The sequence below is a fragment of the Protopterus annectens genome, chromosome 1.part1 (assembly GCF_019279795.1).
Source record: "Protopterus annectens isolate FY-2018-M chromosome 1.part1, PAN1.0, whole genome shotgun sequence".
NCBI classification, from domain to species: Eukaryota; Metazoa; Chordata; order Ceratodontiformes; family Protopteridae; genus Protopterus; species Protopterus annectens.
Genome location: NC_056726.1, coordinates 1,586,542,967 through 1,586,564,306, shown reverse-complemented (window position 1 = coordinate 1,586,564,306; position 21,340 = coordinate 1,586,542,967).

Genomic DNA, 21,340 nt, shown 5'->3' with positions numbered 1-21,340 from the left:
AGTGTGTGTGGAAGGGATGCTGGGTCATTGAGACTGCAGCAGCTTGAATTTGTTACATGGGTAATACATGGGAGGGGGTTCTTAAGGATTTTGATTTTATTTATTGAATCAAGGAGTGTGGGGGAGAAACAGTAGGATTATTCATTTCTTACAAGGTAGTGTTTGTGAAGCTATGGTGGTGGTGTAAGAATGGGTAGGTTATCCAGTTTGTATGTTTCAGGGGCGACTTAAGGATAAGCAGAGTTTGTGGAAGCATTACAGGTAAGTGAGTGTTTGGGGCCACGTTAGCATTTGCTGTTGGATGCAGTGATGATGCATTGATAGGACAGCTTTAAAGGGGAATCTAAGGGTAAGCGGTGGATTAAGGAGGTTGAGCTCTTAGTAGATGTGTTAGATTGTTCATGGGATTTGCATTGGTGCCACAAGGGGTTAATAAGTTGGTGTAGTTTACCACTAGGTTGCCTTTGGGCAATTCACTGGAATGGCTCTTGGGGCAGGTGAATAGGGTTGGTCATGGGGATATGCATTTTGTTTACACATTTTATAGGAAGCGTTGGGTTTGTGGGGCATAATTTGGGGCATCGTTTGTTTATTGGTGGACAATAGAACAGAGGGACAATTGGGGATGCCGAGTATTTGGAGTTTCAACTTAACTTGAATAGGTTTAGTGGGTGTCAGAGATTAGGGTTCACTTCCATTCTGTAAGGTGGCTGTAGGATGGGTTGTGTTTGCTTGTGGAGGTGTATCATGTTGCATACAGGGGAGGTGTGGGTTACAGTGGTCGGTGGGAGGCATTTTGATGGAAAGATTTAGTTACTTGACAGGTTTGGGAGCAAGGTAAGGCAGTTTAGTTGGTCAGAAGGAGGTAGCTACAACTACTTCAGTTGCATGAATAACAATGTTGGGTGAATTAATTTGGTTAGTGGTCATTGGTTTGAAGGGTCAGAGTAGGTTGAGGTGGAATAGGGACTCATTTTGACTATTGTTAAGATGGGTTTTGTTGCAGTGATTGGTGTTGGGATATGGAGTTTAAGGGGTTACAATTTTAGTGGCATTTATGTTATGGCTGTATTTAGTCATTCAGAAAGTGTTTTGTGGGTTATTAAAGGCTAGGATGGTCATTATGTGCTACTCTGGTACTGAATAATGGAAGGGATGCAGGATTGCTTTGGACTTTATGATATAGGGTTGTTGTTAGGATGATGGTAGACAACTACATTTGCGTGGCTTCATGTGGAATTGGGTTTAAAGTTTTGGTGTTGCCTAGGGCAGGTAATGTCTCAGGGCTCATTATGAGGTTAATATTGGTGGTTGAATGAGTGAGAAGTTAGTTGATACAGAAGTTATGCAAAGATATAACCCCAGATTCTCTATAGCTTTCAAGGCGTGCAAGATCAGTGCAGGAGCCCAAGCAGGCAATATGTCTGCCGTGCGATCCAGGAACAGCCTGCAGAGGCATGCACGAGCGCTCCTGCACTAATCCTGCGTGGACTAAGCCCCTGTATGCAAATCACCCCATTTGCAGGAGAAATCTATGCATATGAGGTGATTTTGCAATCCAGGAAGCTTGCAACCGGCCTTGCAGGACTAGTGCTATCTGCAGAAATGTACTCGGTTAGTAACCGAGTACATTTCTGGAAAATCCAAAACAGAGCTGTGAAAGCTCCAAATAAAGGCTGTGTGTTATGTAGTAAGCATGCCAATGGCCAAGTATAAGGCCACTGGCATTGCAAACAGTAAAAAAATACAAAAATCAACTTTAATTTTTTTTAGCCGATCTCAGCTGTTTAAGCGTAGGGCAGCAGCAGCAGCGCGCAAACGGGATCGGGGGAAAATAACAAAATTAACCTAAATTAAGCATTGTAACTAAAATCAGTATTTCGCCATGCAAGTCACTGGCAGGCAGAAGACAACATGGCCAGTGATTAGTGGTTGCTAAGGGGTGAGGCTCAGTGTGAGACGTGATTATGCATTAGCAGGTAATCCTATGCAAATGAAGGGAAGGATAGTGAATCCCAGTTTTCCCCAGCATGTGAGTCAGGTCCCAACAGTTTAAGAGTAGGAATAGCTTGTTGCAAGCCTAGGAGTTAGGTGACATCATGAGGGGGGTGTCAGGCATACTGTAAGTGGATTGGAGCCCTGTGGCTCGGGTTTGCTCCTAGCTTAATACTGCTAAGCTAGGGGGGGTGTCTAAACCTGCCTAGCATGCTTTACAATGCCTAAGCAGGTGTGTGTGCCACGCACCGGGTTTTAAAGGCAGAAAAAAAAAAGTTAAACCAGAAAATAGCACCAGTGTGCACATTTGTGCACTCTGTGTGGCGTGCCCCCATGCTTAAACAGGAAGACAATAGGAAAGGAAAACAACAGTAGGAAGGTGACCAAGAAGAACTAGCATAGCTGGCAGGTGAAATGTATCAGAATCAGCCAATTACACAGGCAGCAGACCAGCCCAGCCCAGAACACTATTATAAACAACGCAAACACCTTCCCCTCTCATTTTTTCCACACTTTACACCACCGGTGTAAACAAGTGGGGAACTTTTAACACTCACAACAGCAAAATGATAGGGGCTGCAATAGCTATCATACAACAACTTATGGAAGAGGCTGAGGGTGGTGAGGATATGAATGCTGTCGACCACTACACAGTGAGAAAATGGAGAAGAGTGCACAGACCCAGGGTAACCTACAAGGGGCTACATGAGCTGGAGATAGCGGAGTACTATAGGGTGAACAGGGACTTCCAACAGAAAATTGTTGAGCTGTGCCGGCCACGCCTGACACACAGAACTAACAGAGGGGAATCCATCTCAGTGGATACCAAGATATGTGTCGGACTACGAATACTAGCTACAGGCACCTTCCAAAGGCCAACTGGGGATATGATGGGGATTTCACAGGCATCAGCATCCAGGGTACTCCACTAATTCCTGGATGCCATGTCAGCACATGTCGGTGAGCATGTATATTTCCCCAACACCAGTGAGGTGTTGGCCAGCAATATGCAACTGTTCCACCAAATAGCAAAATACCCTGAGGTAGTGGGTGCTATAGACAGCATGCACATATGCATCAAAGCACTACCCAGTGAGTGGCGTAGGGTATACATCAACTGGAAGCCTTCCCCTCCATTAACTGCCAGGTCATGTATGATGCTCAGGGCATAATAATGAATATGTGTGCTGCCTGCTCCAGAAGCTGTCACAATTCCCACATCTGGCATCTGATGCAGCTGTACCAGATATTTGCCAATGGGGACATCCTTGTTGGTAAATAGTGGGGGATGCTGGATACGCACAGGAGCCATGGCTGATGACACCCATCAGAAATGCACACACACACCCAAACAAGAACTCCATAACGAGGCACACGCACAGACCAGAATTATACTAAAGTATATGTTTAGGATGCTCAAGTCATGGTTCCAGTGCCTGGATACATCTGGTGGAGCCTTGCAGTACTCACCAGCTACTTGTACCCAAATTGTCCTTGTATGTGCCATGCTACATAATATGATCCTGCAGAAACAGCTGCAGCAGGAACAGCACGGGACACGGCCACACAGCCCCCCACTATTGCCAAGGCCTGCACAGGCACAGAGTGACTTGGAGGAGGAACAATGTGAGCATGCCCCAGTAGGCAGAAGGAGGCATGCCCAGCATGCCCTGGCCTTGTCAAAGAGGCAACGCATAGCACATACACTGACACAGGAGGGACCCAGGGAATAACACCTCTCTCTGACTCGCACATACAGTAAATGGGATGCCAAACACGACACTACCTGTGCTCAGCCATGTGTAGGGAGTGTACTATGTGTATCCTACATAGGCAGCCCTGCAGAACCACCCTCAATATTGGGACACCAACAAGGTAAGTGACTCACACATGCCAGTCAAGGGGATTCACATACCCAACAACAGTCACAGCCAGCAGGACAGGTGTAGACAAACAAAAAGCAAAGGCTGTTCTATGGCCTCTGAATGACCTATGGGTACCTCCCCCAGGCCTACACAGACAGACTACAGCAGGTCAGGCAGTGGGATGTCAGTTCTGAAGGGTAGGAAGTCAGAAACTAATATGCAGGTAATTAAAAGCTAAGCTCTGTAGTACACTGGTATGCCTCTAGTTAGCATGGTAGATAAGTCTACAGAATGAAATGGAGTACCTGACATACCAGTACAGTCCTAGCAAATGTGTACAAGTGTCAGATGTGCCCCACATCCTATGTAGTAATGTAATAATAGTCAGGTATCCCCCCAATCTTGTGTAGAAATAGTCAGGTGTGCCCCCCATCCTACGTAGTAATGTAATAACAGTCAGGTGTACCCCCCAATCCTGTGTAGAAATGTAGAAATAGGTGTGCCCCCCATCCTACATAGAAATGTAGTAACAGTTAGGTGTGCCCCCCCCAATCCTGTGTAGAAATGTAGAAATAGTCAGGTGTACCCCCCATCCTACGTAGTAATGTAATAACAGTTAGGTGTGCCCCCCATCCCACATAGTAATGTAATAACAGTCAGGTGTGCCCCCCATCCTACGTAGTAATGTAATAACAGTCAGGTGTGCCCCCCCAATCCTGTGTATAAATGTAGAAATAGTCAGGTGTGCCCACCTGTCCTATGTAGAAATATGGTAACAGTCAGGTGTGCCCCCCAATCCTGTGTAGTAATGTAGAAATAGTCAGGTGTGCTCCCCATCCTATACAGAAATGTAGCAACAGTCAATGCAAAATGATCAACGGATACCCTGCCGAGACAGCATGCTACCTGTAGGTGTACAACACAAAGGTCAACATTGCAGTACAAGCTGCCTGGACTCGATCCACACAGTCAATACAGATGGGCATACTGGGCATGCTCACACACTTAGAGAAATGAAGGCAATGTCAGTCAACAACATACTGAAAGGTCATACTGGGCATGTTCACACACTTAAACACATGAAGGCCATGTCTGCAAACACCAATGGACAAGACATATCTGGCAGATGTTAGTGCAGACACTCCTCAGTATGCACCACTCATGCTTTGCACATACAGTGGATAGGAATACAGACATATATATAAGGACAACACACTATAATAAGCCAAAGGTAGATGTACACAGATGTGTGGAAGAGGGTGATTGTGACAAGGAGCCATCCAGGCCTGTCCCACCCAGCACACAGCCAAATGGCCACAACCACGAGGGGGTCACTCACTGCAGACACTAGCCACCGGTATCGGTCACAATTACAGACTATGTAGTGCATGTGCTAGCTATACAACATGACTGTACAAGGAAGTAGTCATCTAGCAGCTGTATACATGTACCTGTGAAATATAACCCAGTCTTTGCCCGCATGTGGCATGTCAACCCCTAGATGATTGGGTTATGGCCCATGCATACACACACTGCCCTCCCTATAGCCCTGGTATGAGAAGCATGCTTAGGACATCTACTGTGAAATACACCTTTGGGAGAGTTGTAGCCCAATAATCTCCATGGCATATCTCATAAATGTGGACTGCTGTAGTGTAATAAACTAGTTAGGTATGAGTTCCAATCCCAGACATGGCAACTGTGTGTGTGTGTGTGTGTGTGTGTGTGTGTGTGTGTGTGTGTGTGTGTGTGTGTGCATGTGTTTGTGTGTGTGTCTGTCACTGTCTGTGTAGAGAGCAATGCTTTTTAGGGTAGTCACACTCAAAATGCTCTACTTTGGTAAGGCTGCTGATGTCATCCACCTCAAAATTCACCTCTGGGAAGGTTGCAGCCCAGTAATCTCTGTAGCGCATGTCATAACTGCATACTGTTGTAGTGTGATAAACTAGTTAGGTAGGAGTTCTAATCACAGACTTGGCGTGTGTGTGTGTGTGTGTGTGTGTGTGTGTGTGTGTGTGTGTGTGTGTGTGTGTGTGTGTGTGTGTGTGTGTGTGTGTGTGTGTGTGTGTGTGTGTGTGTGTGTGTCTGTCTGTGTAGAGAGCAATGCTTTTTAGGGTGGTCACACTCCCAACAATTGAAATGCTCTTCTTTGGTAAGGCTGCTAATGTCATCCACTTAGAAATACACCTCTGGGAAGGTTGTAGCCCAGTAATCTCCATAGCACATGTCATAACTGCATACTGCTGTAGTGTGATAAATTAGTTATGTAGGAGTTCTAATCCCAGACTTGGCAAGTGTTTGTGTGTGTGTCTTTCTGACTCTGTCTGTGTAGAGAGCAATGCTTTTTAGGGTGGGAACACTCCCTACAATTGAAATGCTATACTTTGGTAAGGTTGGTGATGTCATCCACCTAAAAATACACCTCTGGGAAGGTTGTAGCCCAGTAATCTCCATAGTGCATGCCATAACTTCATACTGCTATAGTGTGATAAATTAGTTAGGTAGGAGATCTAATCCCAGACTTGGCAAGGGTGTGCGTTTGTGTGTGTCTATCTGACTCTGTCTGTGTAGAGAGCACTGCTTTTTTGGGTAGTTACACTCCATACAATTCGAATGCCCTACTTTGGCAATCCTGCTGATGTCATCCAATGTGAAATACAACTTTGAGGGAAGGAATTCTCCAGTAATCCCCATGGTGCATCCTATAGCAGCTTCATGCTGTAATGTGATATAGACCTCTGTTATGGGTTCTATACCCACACATGTCGGTTGTGGATGCTGTGTGTGTCTGTGTGTGTGTGTGTGTGTGTGTGTGTGTGTGTGTGTGTGTGTGTGTGTGTGTGTGTGTGTGTGTGTGTGTGTGTGTCACTGTTTGTGTAGGGAGCAATGCATTGTAGCCTAGCTGCACTCACCACAATTCCAATGTCCTACTTTGGCAATCCTGCTGTCATCCAATGTGATATGCACCTTTTGGGAAGGAGTACTCCAGTAATTTCTGTGGCACGTACTATAACTGCGTAGTGCTGTAGTGTAATAAACTAGTTAGGTAGGGGTTCTAATCCCAGAGATGACAGGTGTGTGTGTTTGTAACTCGTATCCTGTGTGGAGGTGGGCGTTAGTGTGTGACACCTGGGCCCAATGTGGGTGGGTTTTGCAAATTTCTTATATGGCGGCCCTATTAAATATCACACTGTCCACCATACAGGGATAACAAATGTGAAATAGCTGAGAAGCTGGGGTGCAAATCCATGCCCATACATGTGACATCAAGGCCAGGCAATCACAGTTAGCAACCCCAGTATTACCCAGAGAACACTGTCAACCCATGCCTCATACACACACACACACACACACACACACACACACACACACACACACACACGCACACGCACACGCACACGCACACACACATACACATGCACATGCCTAGGCAACAGCCAATATGTGGGTAGTACACTGCATATTGGCCACTGATTGTAACGATGGAGTGATTGCAGTGGGCTACAGAGGGCATGGCACCCTGTCCATCTGTACAATAAGCACATACATGCAGACAGTACACCTTCCCCATGTTCCCCACTGGACACCTACAACACCTGTGGTGCCATCACATGTGACCAACAGAGGCCATTCCATGCCTGAAAATATGCCCTGTATGGACAGATGTCACTGACACCAGGGAATACTGCTAGCATGCTACCAATATATGTGCAGGGTAAACCTGCTGCCCATTACCAGTTCCCACCACACATGCCCAGGACTGGCACATCTAATTATAATCTGTGTACACAACATGGGCCAGACTCCCCAGGTACAGTTCCACATGTCACTGTACATGCATGTGGGAGGTGTGCACATCCCAAACACTGTTCATGTCATGGACTAAGGGACACATACATGGCAAGTGATGCACAGCATTGGCCATATGCAATAGTCACCCAGGTGAATGGATGGTGGATACAATACCCACCTGTGTGGGCAAATGCAGTCACTACAGCCTTGAGCCACAATGCAGACTATTGTCGTGTGGCCTGATGCCAAAGTATACTCATCACCTAGCATTGTATAGCTGTCTGGCACAGTCGGTCACCACACACTCATGCAGAAATGCACCCATGCATGTCAGTACTGGCACCCTGTGTGTTTGTGTGTGTGTTGTATGATGCGTATGATCACATCCACACTCACTACAACTACCATTGGCATACTGAAGCATGCTGTCTGATGTCAGACTCCTCCCTATACTCTTTGCCCATATAACCTCAGTATGACCCGTGTGGTGCATGTGATACCTGCACAGTAAGGTGTGGCAATCTCACTAGTGGTGAGTTGTAATCCTGGCCCTGTCAAGTGTGTCAATGTGTGTTCATCCGTCTGAGAGTATGGCTATGTTGACACTGGCACCTGTTCATGCAGACAGGCACGTGTACTTCACCTACCGTATAGCTATCATATCCCTGTTGGAGATGTCACTCACCATCACATATATGTTCTGAGGGCTCCACAACAGATAACCTATGTGGCACACCCAATAACTGCATAGAACTGTGATAGTACTGCATAGTCATCAGGAGGTTGATACCCTGTGCTGGTAGGTGTGTGTCACAAATATGCTTAAGTTTTACTCTCCCACCCCTCCCTGACATGTCTTTGCCTCTGTCTGCCTCTTTCACTCCCTCACTGCTGGATGTGGAGACCTACACCTACTTTGCTTAGGTAGCAGCATGTGTAGTTTAAGTGATGCTCATAATTAGATGATCACCTCTGCATGAATTACAGCCCTCCACTAGCTGATTGCATGTGGAACAGCTGTGGTAACATTCCCATAGCCAATTACATGGAAACATACTCCAATATCTAGTAACATCATGTTGGTGTTGGGTCTCTTCATTCACTGTGAGCAGGAACTCAATCTCTTGTTTGGCAAACAGCATCTCAGATGGATTGGGGATTTATCTCTGACAACATACACTGTGGAAACAGGCCAACACACAGGAGGGGGATGTGCCTGACCTGACTACAGACTGTAAATGCTGTTATATTGCATTCCGAGTAATGTTGGTTTAACAAGGTGTGTGTGGCTATGGCTGCCATGTCAGTTGTATGCTTATGAGGACTCCCCTTCTGTAGGGTCATCTGCAGACTGGGCAGTGTGCGGAACCTTTGGTTTCATCTGTTACCCACACAGCATGTATCTGTGAACTGCAGAAGGTAGTGTGAGGATTGCATTCTGTAGATGGTGAAAGCCGTGACAGTTACTGACTTCATATCCCTTATAGGGCATATGTTGCGACAAACCCTGTTACAACAGTAAATGTATGATGTTATCACAGCAACATGTCAATATTGGCTTTGTGTATGTGCTTCCAGCCACAATCCTGTCGACCTTTGTACATATGTCATGCATTAAGAGGTGAATATGTGCTGTACACCATAATTAGTGTCATCATATCTGATAAGCCAGTGAGATATCAGACTGCTACACATGTTATGTACAGTAGGGGTTATATTTGATGACATAACCTGGACATTCTGTGGTTGTTTGTACAGTACTGAGGTCTGTGTACTCATGGTGAATGTTGATACTGTGTGTATTGTTAATATGTACTGTGACCTGTGTACAGACTGTAGAAGATGTCATCGTTCTAGGTCCTGTCCTAGCTGATGTTACATGCTGCTCCACTGTATGTTACCGTATTGGCTTACATGTTTGTAGGGCCATACACACACATGTCCCATACCACAGACAGGCATCAGATCACATTGTGTAGTGGCCCAGTATATGTAGGGTTAGTGTGTGACTGGCACATATGAGGATGAAGTTGAACAGATAGTCCATATACTGTAATATTATGCTAGCTTGCCATATGTGACTGTGTTCACATTGGTTGTGGTTATGCACTTTCACACAGGTGTATCTTACCCTGTGCTGTGACATGCCTGTAGAGCCTGCTATATATGCAGGTATATGTGCATTCCTCCATAGAAGATGTAGGCCAGTGTTGAGCCAGTCTGCCTGTAGCCTGCACAATGCTTTGTTACATGCCTAACAGCTTAGTGTACTTATCCAGTGAGATGTCATTTCCAGATATTTGCCAGATGTACTGCTGCCGAGCACCCTTAACAGTCATGTATATCAGACAGAGAGGTGGGATGCTTTTGGTTCATAGGTTAGTACTAAGCTAACTGCCCTTGCAAACCATTTTAAGCTTAGCCAATTATCCCTTGTGAGACTCAAACCCTGCACCTTGTGTTTGCAAGGCAAACACCTTAACCATTAGGCTACCCTCCCAACCCCTGTATAGATGTATAGATGTATGTCAATATCTAGTGGGTAGTATGTGGCCATAGAACCTCTGTACCAGCAGTTATTATGTGTCAAGACAGACAGGGCTGTGTGAATGCATAACCTATGGGGGTGAATGTATACCAGTCGTTCATACGTTCATAGGTAGGTACTAAGCTATCTGCCCGAAGGCACTTATAAGCCTAACCAGAATGTGTTGGCTTTCTCTGCCCCCTTAGATTAGTTACCTGTGCCTCTGTCCAGCAGAGCCATTGAAGTGATCCCCGGGGTAAACTTTCTGTTTCTCATCCACTCGTCAGGGTTTCTCTTGAAGAGGGTTAGCGAGGAGCTCTGCCTAATGTAGAATGGAATCTTGTTTCAGAGCATGGGAAGTCTCTGGGACAGGAATCTATCCCTCCAGTATGTCCTATTTATTGTTGTGTTGAGGTTTAGATACCTAGAGCGTGTGGCTTGAGGGGATATGATTTTCTTTAGGTGGAGCATGCCCATCAATTCTGGGTTGGACATGGCCTTATATGTCAGGTTGAGATCATCTCTGAGTAGGTGGTATGCAACTGAGTACAGCTGGAGTTTCTTCAGTTGTGCTGCATAGGGCATATGTTTGAGGCCAGTGATCCCTTAGTGAGGTACTTCTGTGGTCTTTCCAGCTATTGCAGGTGTCTTGTAAGGTACATCCCAAATGGGGCATTGTACTCTATGATGGGTCTTATGAGTGATGCATAGAGAGGCAAAACAACCTCTTTTGATCTGGATGCAAACCATTTTGTGATTAGGTGGGCCACACAGAAGGATTTTCTAACCACTTTCGTAATGTGATTATCAAAGGAAAGATTACTATCTACTTAGGTCCCCAGATCCCTTATTATGTCTTCCATATTTAGGAGGCTAGCACCTATGTGGTAATTTATGGGTACTTTGTTTTTTCCAAGGGGGATGACTAATGCACTTTTTGGCATTCAGCTTGAGGCCATGGTTTTGACACCAGATATCTGTCTCAGTGAGACCCTTTTGGAGGATGTCTGTGTCAGCTGGAGAGTCAAGTATAGCCCCTAGTTTGCAGTCATCTGTGAACTTGGTCAGCCATAGTCCTCCTGTGCTTGCCTGTACCTCTGAGAAGTATATGCCAAACAGGAGGGGTCCTAGAACTGAGCCCTGGGGAATGCCACTTGTAACTGGTTTAGAGTCAGACTTAGCTATCACAACTCTTACCATGTGGGTTCTGTCTGTGAGCCAGTTGGCAACCCATCTCATGATGTAGGAGTTTATGTTCATGCTGGTGAACTTGTCTATGATACCTGAATGGGGAATGGTGTCAAAGGCCTTTGCGAGGTATAGGTAGGCTGTGTGAATCCTCGTCTATAGCCTTGGTAACTGTCTCAAAGAAGTCCACCAGGTTTAGGAGGCATGATCTGCCCTTACCAAAGCTGAACTGGGTAGTGTCCAGTGTTTGGAGTTTCCCAATGTCTTTGTTAATGAGATCCATCATGAAGTGCTCCATAGCCTTGCAGACCAAGCTTGTCAAGCTTATAGGGCGATAGTTCCTGGGGGTATGTTGTGGCTCCACCTTTGTGGAGTGGAATAACTGTTGCTGTGCACCACTCTATGGACACATAGCATGTGGAGAGGCTAAGTTTGAACAGTGTGTTTAGGTGAGGGGTTAGTTCATCTTTGAGCTTATGTAGGACACAGCCTGGGACACCATCCAGTCCCATTGATGCTGTGTTTTTGGCATTGGAGAGGGCCGTTTTAACCTGAGTGTCTGTGATTTCAGGGGCACTACATTCTTCTGCTATAAATATATGGGCCCTTTTGGGGATGAGAGGGGGGTGAAGTTTGCACTGAACCTGTCTGCCAGGATGTTGGCTATATCAGTCGGTTCAGGGTATTTTGTGTCATTCTGCACTAACTCCGAGCAGATCTGAGAATTGCCACCTAGGTTTTTGACATAGATAAAGAATGCCTTGTGGTTATCATTGGAGTCCTTGGCATTTTTCTTTTGAAGGTAGCCTTGGATGATTTTATGAGGGATCATCGTTTCTTGCTGATACTGAACAGGGATGTCTTCTCTTCTTGGGATTTTGCTCTTTTCTGTACTAGTTTCCTCCTTCTCTTGTATAGCTTGTTTATGGCAGGGGTCCACCAGACTGGTTTCCTTTTTTTGGAGGAATGTGTCTTGGTTTTGTTTGGGATAGCATGATCCATGCATTCTTGTAGGTGCCCGTAGTGTGCAATAGTAAAGGATTTTGCAGCTTGGACAGCGTTATCCTTTATCGTGGGGCTTTTGAAACTTTGCACCTTGATCTTAAGTAACGTGAAGTTTGCTTTTGAAAGTTTTTTCATGGTGGTTTCTTTAACCGGGGATGGGTGTGGAATGAGGATATCCAGCGTGATTAGTTTATGGTCATATCTTACCAGTGAGGGGTTGACCTCCAGTGTGGAACACCAGTCACCCATGTTGGTGATGACCAGGTCCAATATGTTATCACCTCTGGTGGGGGTGTTGACCAGTTGATACAGGGCATTTGAGTTTATAAATTCTAGGAAATGTTGGGAGAGGGAGTTAGTACTTGAGTAGTTCTCCCAGTTAATGTTTGGGTAATTGAAATCACCCAATATCAGGGTGTTTGGTAGGATCTTTATGTTGCCCAGTGTTTTCAGAAAGGCAGAATGGAGCTCCTGGGACATGGTGGGTGATCTGTAGCAAGCTACAATTTGAATTGTAGTTTTGACCATTGTTAGTTGCATATGGATGATCTCTGAAGCATCGTGCTGTGTCACTAACCTGGAGGTGTGTGTATACTTGATGAATATGGATACGTCCCTGTCTTTTGTATTTCAGTCCGGGTTTTGTAGCCGAAATGTATGGTATGAGTTGTAGCCTGGTAGTGCTGGGGTGCTCTCTGGAGCCTTAAACCAGGTTTCTGTTACTGCACATATATCAATTTTCTCCATACTGAGGAGTGCCTCGAGTGCGTGCATTTTGAAGTTTAGACTTCTGGCACTGAGTAGCATTACCCTCAATTTTTGTTACTTGTGCTATTTACGGCGGTGGGTTTGTCTTTTGAGCCTTGCCTAAAAAAGGCACTATGAGGGTGACAAGAGCCTTGGCCAGTATTTGAAAGCCTAAGGGTGACAGGTTCAAGCTGTCTCTAGCGAAGCAGTGTGGCTTATCGAGCATGTCATCCTAGGCTAACAGACACTGGATCCCCTTTGAATGACATCAGAAGTTTAGCCAATTGCTGAAATTGATAATTTTTTTCTTTATACCATGGTATCATTCTTGGTGAGGGCAGGATGCTATTCAGGGTCAGGGTCATATTGGCCTGGGCTATGAGATCAGAGAGCTCTTCCATGTCTCTTTTCATGTAGTCCAGGGAGGTACGGCTCAGGTCATTCACACCAACATGGACAATGACAGAGTCATATTTGTACCTGTTCTGTAGTGACCTGAGTGCTTGTGTTATGTGGTGGATCCTGGCACCTGACAGGCAGCTAACAGTAACCTTCTCCTTGTTCAGCCTAGTGAGTGGGACGTCAGCATGCCAAGACTATAGAGTCACCTATTAATAGTGTGTTGTGTATGTTATTTTACCTTAAGGGCTGTGATTGTGTGGCACACTGGTTTTGTGATGTATGTGTTTCCTGGTTTGTGTTGGGAGGTGGAGGTTTCTGGGATGTCTGCTTTGAAGGTCTCTGTTGCTTTTGCAGATTTTTATTTTGAACTCCCAAGTATGTTTTCATGTATTTATGTGTGATTTTTGCTGGTGCTGGTTTCATAGGTCTATGTGAGACTGGTGGTGTGATGCAAGTAATTCCCTTCTCCTCTTGACTGCCTGGTCCAGTCTTGGGTTGAGAGAGCTTAGCCTCCAGTTTGGCTGTATAATTGCATCTCTCACATGTATTAGTGTTTGGTGGTAGGAGGAGAGGGTTGTTTGTGTACATGAGACAGTTGTGACATTGCCTCTAAAATGCCCAGATTCACCAGTTAGACCAGAGAATACACCTGAAACTACCCTTTAGACATGCCTGGATAGGTACAGTGAACTGTTTTACTGATTGGCTGGTAAGGTCAAATAGAGCCTTGTCCTTCTCACAGTATGGGGGGGTCTACTGCTAAGGTTTATTAGTGCTTGCTGTGAGTTTTGAGCAAGTGCCGTGCTGAGAAGTGAATGGTTTGAGTGCTTAAGTTGAACTTTTGTCTAGTTCCAAGGGAAAAATTAAAGAGTAGACTTTGTGGAGCTGGGAATAGTTATACCCTAGCAAAACTGCGCAAATGCGGGTTTTATAGCAGGGAAATGAAAGAGATAGAAATTAGCCAAAATGGCCAATAAACTACTAATTTCTTGGCTGAAACCACTCCTTCAGGGACAAATAGGCTGCTCAAAGCTCCCCTCTCTCACAGGTGAACAGAGAAACTTCCTTGTATCCAAGTAAGGTATGGGCAAACAAAGAAAATTGCAACACAGCCTTGAATTCAGAACTAACCTGAAAACTGGACTACACTAGCTTAGTAAGTTGGGAAAACAAGTGTTATACCCATCTACATGGCTGTTAACATCCATATTGTCAGGCTTGGTCCACATGTTCTGCACTAAGGGGTTCTGTGTATACCTCTGGACTAAACAGAGTGCATCAGAATATCCACATCTATTGGCCAACATCTCTGCTGTAGTCCACAGGAGCATTATGTGCTTGCAGTGGTACTAGAAAGTCTGTCAGTAGCTAATGGCACACATGGAAACATGGATGTGACCTCCCACACACACACCATGTCTGTGATGGCAATCCCTATTACAGTAGCAATAGTCTACTAATATACCTGCTATACATACCTGACAGCCCCTTGTACTACAAATTTGGGACTATAGCGGATGAAGTAGGGCTACACCCCATGTTCAGGACATATGGTGAATATATATATATATATATATATATATATATATATATATATATATAGATATATATATATACACATACATATGATTATCCAGATTCTATATAGATAATTACACATGTACATATCGACATATATAGATGGGTGTGTATATGTGCATAGATATGCATATACACACCCAGATATATACATATACAGAGCATTATATGTCTACACATATACAGATAGTGATACATATGCACATATACGTATATCACACTGCCATTCCTGCCAGCAGTTCACTGCTGTTGTATTCCCCACACATACGGTGGAGCTGGGGCCATATATGTGTGGGCTTCACCTACACAATACATGTGCGCCCATATGAACTCCAGATGCCAGTGTATGTAACAGTGGTATATGGCCCTGTATTATTGAGTCTATTGGGGGGAAGCACCATACATAACCTAGGCTATTATAAAATGTGGGGGTTTCAGGGGTGAGCTGCCTTAAGGTATCTGGATGTACAGTACCATACATTTCACCTATCTTGACATCAGTTACATAAAGTGGGTTACTGCAGGACTACTGCTTCCTGCCATAAAGACTGTTCTGTTTGCCAGTGTGCCTGTGATGGTGTCAGTTATGCCTTGCTATGTAACAGTTACATCCTATTTGGACAACTGAAGTGTTTACCTCCTAGTGATTGTGTACAGAGTATAGATAGAGGTTGCTAGACTATACAACTGCATTCCTTACTGTTGATTGTGTGGAATCCTGTGGCCCAGTCTGTCTTTAGTATTGTATGATTTAAAGGGCTTGGCCTGGACAGCAACAGTTGTGGACCTTTCCAGACTACTGTATTAATATAATTGTTTCACAGTTGCATTACTCTGTATATATGGATGTCAGTGTCTGAACAGCTATATGACATGGCATATAAATCTGTAATAGTACACGAATAAAGGTATTACATTTCTGCAAACCTGTGTGCGGTGTTTTATCCTATGACCTCTCTGTGGGTATATGTTGCAGGCAACGAATGTCATTTGTATGTGTGGCTCTTCCAGTATCCAGTTGTTAGGGTGTTAACTGTAGGCATAGTGGCTGTTCCATATTGTGTGCACCTACTACATAAGTATCTTAATGTACGTATCTCTGTGTGTGTATGTGTAGTCACATGTATATCTATCTATATATATATATATATATATATATATATATATATATATATATATATATATGTGTGTGTGTGTGTGTGTGTATATATCTGTATCTGCATATATGTACCTGTGTATATGTATCCTGGGGACGTTGATAGCTTCCACATTTTACATTTCCTATTGGAGCCAGACTGTACCGCATGATATTTTACCAATACCAGCCTGACATCATACAGGTAGGATGAAGTACTGTTAACATCATGTGCCCATGTCGTGTCAGGACCTGATTATGGGATCTGCAATACTTGGTAGTGTATTGCAGGGCAGACGTGTTTGGCTGTGGGGAGGTGGGTATACTCATCCGTACAAGACATATATTGTTTGGGGCCTCTCAACCCAATTAACGGTGCATGTGGACATATATGATTTAGTTAATCTCCTATTGATATCGACAGATGTATGTCCATATATACCTATACGTATGTATATATATATATATATATATATATATATATATATATATATAGATATATATAGATATATACACATATATATATATATATTTATATATATATATATATATATATATATATATCTGCTTACATATATATAACTATGTCCCTATATACCTACATAGATATATATCTGCTTACATATATGTAACTTTCTGTGTATATGTAGACATATATGCATATATATATATATATATATATATATATATATGTGTTGATGTAGGCATTTGCATGAATATATATTCATATATATGTATATATATATGAATATATTTATATATATATATATATATATATATATATAAATATATATATATATATATATATATATATATTTATATATATATGAATATATTTATATATATATATATATATATATATATATATATATATATATATATATATATATATATATATATATCTACATATATAGTTATGTTGTATCTGTTCAGATATTAATATATTTGCACACACATACATCTAAATGCTGGACTACATTCTCTGTACTGTTTAATGACTGGGCTGGATGATATGTTTTTGAAATCATCAGGGTTATATATATCTGGCATGGCTTAGTGTAAACCACTTTGTCTATGGGGTGCAGGGTGTTGGTTTTGAGCCTTGCCGAAGCTGTTTATTTTGTTGCTGGGCAGAACACAGGCTATTGGATACATAGTGATTAAGGCACTAAGCGGGTTTGCGTGGAGGTAAGCACTGCTAACTTCTGGTTACACTTTCTTATACTCAGTTAGCTTCTAAATTGCTTACCCAGTGTAGGCATTGCTTACCCCCATGCAAACAGGCTTAGACCAGCTTACTGCTTCTCAAAAGTGCTTACTCCCACTTAACCCTGCGCTAATTTCTTTAAAAGAAAAGAAAAAAGGGTTGATAGGAAAGTGGTGAAAAAGGGGCACAAAGAGGGAAAGACAGTAGGGAAAATAGCTAGGGATGTGCAGGAAGGGTGTAGGGAAGGTCCATAGCTGCCCATTTCTTCTACAGCAACAGCTGTGCATATACACTGAATTTGGAAGTGGATTTGGACACTCAAACCCCTGGGAGAGGGGTGAGGACAACAATAATAAGTTGTGATGCCAATTAGACTGGATTACATGTATCCAGTGGACATGTGTGCAAAATGGACTACTATGTATGCGGCAAGATTTTTTTATGGGAACAGATTGCCCTTTTTTTCTTTTTTTCAGGTGAGAGTGGAAGTTAGGGAGGGGTAGTAGTTATATTTGGGAAGGTAGTTGGCTAGGTTAACAGACAAGACACACCAGATGCATACAGGGGCGGTATATGACACGTGGGGGGGTAAACACCTTGATGGAGAGGGGTGTTGGGATATCGGAAGTCCACAAGCCCCCTAGTGGTAACAGTGGGACTAAGGTCCTCACCCATGGGCAGTCACCACTGCACCTTCACAGCCCCGAAGCTGGCTGCACTGGGGCCTGAGCCGCAGAGCCAGGCTGACTCGTTAATTGCGACATGTGGCCCTTGAGCTGGCGTAGAAGATCACCGAACTGCTCTTTGATCAATCTACGCACCACGACCCCGACCAGGCGATGGATGACAGGTGCCTGTCCACGCCCACTCGCAGAGGAGGGCTAGCCCCATCCCCCTGAGGCAGTTCCACGCAAAGGTGATGCACGACCAATGGACAGGGAGGTCCGGGGTTTGGCCCCAGATATGCTGGTTCCCAGTGCCACGACCAGCTGATGTGGGACAGGTGGGTCTAATGGCACTGGTCTTCCCAAGCATGCAATAGTGTTTAGACTTCATCATCATATATGGGTTAGTAATAATCAACACATTCCCGGGTTAGGTATAACAGGATGCAGAGATATTCCCATTAACCCATACACCAGATACGGAACAGTTGCATAGCAAACAGAACACATACATATATGGGACCACAGTAGTGATAAGAACAGCATGAAGTTACATTGATGGCACCATGCCACCAATGTTGGAATTATTCCATATAGCACATGCATGGGAACCATAAAAATATTTATCAAACAAATGGACATTATCAAAGTCATTACATACCAGTTGGGGTTGGTATGTTGATTATTGTTGGAGATATGATTGGGGGGGGGGAGATGTCAATTAACAAGTAGTATATTCCTGTAGTCCACAATATATTAATAGTCAGTGCTGTTATCTGTACCTTACAAGTCTTATTACACTACCGTATAGCCTTAGTTTGGTCACTGATTTGGCTGTCATCATCATTACACATGAACCAGATTTGCCTGCAGTATACACCTCTTACCTGGTATACCTGTGGAGGAAATGTTTGTTAACACTAACTGTTTCTACACATACTCCTGGATTCAGGGTTGATGTTTTGCACATAGCTATCCAACTCTTTCTGCACAGACTCTGGCCATGTGTTGACCACATGCTGGTGTGCAGGGATATATCTAGAATATTGCCCTCTTCCACCTTTAGTGACCTGACACACACACACATACATGCTTTCCTACACAGTTATATTATGTAGCACAGTGTGGGTGACAGTGACCAGTGATACTTTATTATTCAGAGGAAATGCAACACTCACAATCCCCTACAATACTAGTGTGAACAGTAGCAGTACAGGTTATATTGGTCTGTATTCCTCAGCAGTGTTCGTATCCAAAGTACCTGTGTGAGCAATGATTGTCAGCACTACCTAACTGTTGCCACACAAAGTTCCAGATTACACATTAGTATTATGCACATACATCTCACTTTTTTACTGTACACACTCTGGTCACAGCTTGGCAACATGGGAGTGTAGATAGGGCATACTTGAAATATTACTCTCCAAACAATTTCGGGGGTTGCTGCAGTGACAGGTGTGTTCTCATGATGGTTGGCAATCACTTGTATTCCCTGCTTGCTGGCTACACATCTGGGATCATCCCACAGACTTACCCAGGGGATAGGGGGACAGGCAGCTGATATGGGTACATATACTGGACATTCTGGCCTCATGTGTACAGTTGTGGGGTATGAATCTGTATGCAGTCTAATTCCACTCCCAGGATTCAGATCATGGCTGTGTCTGCTACAACTTAAACACTGTCCATCACAGTTGTGTCTGCTATATTGATATTGCTGTATATCTCCAATCTGCTTTCTGTCTTATTAATCCCCTGTGCTTATACTTTCTGACCTTGTATAACAACACTCTTATACAAATTTCCTAGACAGTTATATGTTGTAGGACACTGTGGGTGACAGTGATGTGTAATACCTAATTATTCAGAGCAACTGCATATCATTCTTGTATTTTTGGGCACAGTGTTGGTATCTGACAGGCTTGTGGGAGGAATATTTATTAGCACTATCTGAATGTTCCCACACACAGTACCAGCTTCGAAAGTCTTATTATGCACATACATCTCACTCTGTTACTGTACACACTCTGACCACAACTTAACAGGTCGGGGTATAAATGGGACATGCGTGGCTTCTTAGTCACATAATGTATTGGGGAGTTGCTAGTGTGCCAGGTTTGTTGTTATAGATGTGTGTCAATCAGTTGTATTTCCTGTTTGCTGCCTATACATCTGAGATCATCCCACTGATTTCCCAGGGGGACAGGTTTATAGGCAATAGATATGGGCCACTTTAATAGACATTCTGGGCATATCTGTATAGTTGTGGGATATGATTCTGTATGCAGACTACTACCACTGGCAGGATTCAAACCGTGACTGTGTGTGCAAAAAACACAACAGTGCACATCTCAGTTGCATGTCCTATTCAGTTTTTGTTGTCTGTATTTTCCCCTGTTTACTATCTATGTGTCTCTCAGTTGTACTAAATTGCCTCTGGGGATTACACCTGTCATATACAGACACTCCGACATATTAAATTTATGGTGCATGGTGTGGGTAACAGTGCTTAATACAACAGTACTATTACATGATTGAAAATCTACATTACCATATGATACCAGAATATACACATGCAGTCCAGTAGTTAGACCTGTTTTGTCAGAATATTACACTTTTATTGACATACAAATAATATGAGACTCTTCCTGCCATATTCTCTGGTGTCTGCAGTACTTGCCTTGAACAATACAAGCTTTATACTAGAAATTAATTTACTACTACTTATATTTTTATTTCCTATGACAGTAAATGTATGAGCATTACTGACCTGCCTCATGTTGCAACCTTGCCAGGCAGCTGATCTGGGCTTCCTGGTTCGCGCCCACTCCGTTGCAGCTGTGGGGGACATAAGAGGAATATTTAGCCATACCTATCTATGATATACCTGAGCTGACAATTATTGCACACATACTGGGGTGATACTTGCACACATCTGGAACATCCCCTGATGCTCAAGCCTCTTGGAGCTACTCCTCCAAGAGGTCCCCCTTCCACCACTTCAGGTCGGCATACTGGTGCCTGAGCTGCTCAACAGTTCAGGATATGCCAGTGGCACTGGTAAGGTCGCGGGCAAGATGGTCCCAGGCCTCCACCTTATATTGGGAGCCTTGGTACTGGCCCTGCAGCAGTCTCTGAACATGGTCTTTTACTAGGAGTCCTGCCATGACCTTGGACTCCTGGATGCACCAGCACTGCTCCCAGAAGTGCACTCCTTCTCCCCTTCCTGCCATA